Raw genomic sequence first — 2,492 nt, forward strand, 5'->3', positions numbered from 1 at the left:
ATGAACCTGCACTCCAATGTCTTTTTGTCAGCAACACTCACTAGGACCTTACCATTAAATGTATAAGTCCTGTTAAGATTTGCTTTCCCAAAATGCAGCACCTCACATTTATCTAAATTAGATGCCATCTGCCACTTCTCAGCCCATTGGCCCATCTGATCAAGATCCCATTGTAATCTGAGGTAATTTTGGTGTCATCTGCAAATTTACGAGCTATACCTGGCAATTCACATTTAGTATGTTCTACCTTCTATATTCAAACATAATTTGATAGTTTTGTGCGTACTAAGTGAATTAAGGGATAAACTGATAATGTGTGAATTTGGAGTTGATGTTGAAGGTCAGTTGTGGTTCCAAGAATCCAGTGGCCTACTCCAAATCCAGTATAAATGTTCCCAAATTGTGGGTCAGATTTTAAATTGGGGTTGCAGGAACAGTAATTGGGGTCACAAAAATCCCCTTCATCTGACTGGGGGGTGGGAGGGTGCGGTGGAGAGGGGTCGATTATAGTGTTTGTATGAGATGGGGAGGGTGGTCAGTGAGAGAGGCTATCATCAGGAATATGGAAACTTTGGCTGAAACCACAGTGACCAGTTGTGTAGCAGTTGCATTATGCAGCAAAGTTAAAAAACACACAACACCAGGTTATAGTCCAACAGGTTTAATTGAAAGCACTCGCTTTCGGAGCACCACTCCATCAGGTGGTTGTGGAGGACACAATTGTAAGGCACAGAACTTATAGCAAAAATTTACAGTGTGATGTAACTGAAATTATACATTGAAAAATACCTTGATTGTCTGTTGAGTCTTTCATCTGTTCGAATACCATGATAGTTTCACTTCTTTCCTGTGTAAATCACAAAACCTTTTTTTAAAAGTTGCATTCCAAAGCATTGTGTCGCAGAATTCTCAATGAAAGCCCAGCTGCTAGGTCTATAAATATTCGTTTTTGATTATATGAAATTCTTAGTGGAATATTTGAATCTTATTTCTGAGGAAGGGTCACTGGATCCGAAATGTTAACTTTGATTTCTCCGCACAGATGCTACCAGACCTGCTGGGTTTTTCTAGCAACCTCTGTTAAAATCTTATCTAACTGGCCTCACATTAAAATCAAGATGGCCTCGAGGAACCTTAGTGTAACATGATAGATCAGTGTGCTTGTTACAAAGCAAACTTCAATAGGGGGACCATTCAGCCAAAGTCTATGAATTGGAGCGGCTCAGATTACGTTCTGGACTGGCGAGTAAAATAACATTTTCACAAACTGTCATGAACACATGATTCACTTTGTGTTGATCTCTAATATGCAAATTTCAATCATCATATACTGAATGTAGTTAAGTTGTTTCAGTTTTGTTGGGACTGGAGTATTCTCAATTTTCAGGTGCTAATATGGTTTTGGAAGCACGTCCTTCTTCTTGTCTTCTGATCCAAGACAGACTGGGTCTAAACTCAATGGAGCTCCTCCAGAACACGAGGGGGCGCAGTGAGGGGCAGATAGTTTTCCTCCATAACACGAGGAGGCGCAGTGAGGGCGAACGGAGCTCCTCCAGAACACGAGGGGGCGCAGTGAGAGGCGAACGGAGCTCCTCCAGAACACGAGGGGGCGCAGTGAGAGGCGAACGGAGCTCCTCCAGAACACGAGGGGGCGCAGTGAGAGGTGAACGGAGCTCCTCCAGAACACGAGGGGGCGCAGTGAGAGGCGAACGGAGCTCCTCCAGAACACGAGAGGGCGCAGTGAGAGGCGAACGGAGCTCCTCCAGAACACGAGGGGGCGCAGTGAGAGGCGGACAGTAAGTGTGTGACTATGGGACACTCTTTCCGCGGTTGCGGAAGCTCAAAGCTCTCTAGTCCTCAACGTGGTGACCGAGAGCGGCTGCGGGGATCCGACCGCGTTGTGAAACTTTCGGGGTCGGCACAAAACAGCGATGGCGGCGTCGAAGAGTGATCCGGGTCTCCGCGCCCAGCAGTCCATGTCTCTCGACCCCAAGATGCAGGAGGAGTTTCAACGGAAGCTGCACGGGATGAAGAAGGTGGGGGAGGGGAGGGGAGAGGATGGGGATTGGGGGGGGGGGGGGGGTGACATGGGGGAGTAACGTGGGGGGATTGCGGGGAGTGAGGTGGGGGGGGAGTGGTTTGGGGGAGTGAGGTGGGGGGAGTGGTTTGGGGGAGTGGTGTGGGGGGGAGTGGTTTGGGGGAGTGGTGTGGGGGGGAGTGGTTTGGGGGAGTGGTGTGGGGGGGGAGTGGTTGTGGGGGGGAGTGGTGTGGGGGGGAGTGGTTTGGGGAGTGGTGTGGGGGGGAGTGGTTTGGGGGAGTGGTGTGGGGGGGAGTGGTTTGGGGGAGTGGTGTGGGGGGGAGTGGTTTGGGGGAGTGGTGTGGGGGAGTGGTGTGAGGGGGAGTGGATCTCTCTCTTTTCCTCCTCCTCCGTTGTTGTTGTTGAGAGAGATCTCTCTCTTTTCCTCCTCCTCCGTTGTTGTTGTTGAGAGAGA

The sequence above is a fragment of the Chiloscyllium plagiosum genome, unplaced genomic scaffold, assembly GCF_037043375.1.
Source record: "Chiloscyllium plagiosum isolate Xiang-an unplaced genomic scaffold, Cpla_swu_hap1 HiC_scaffold_7, whole genome shotgun sequence".
NCBI lineage: Eukaryota > Metazoa > Chordata > Chondrichthyes > Orectolobiformes > Hemiscylliidae > Chiloscyllium > Chiloscyllium plagiosum.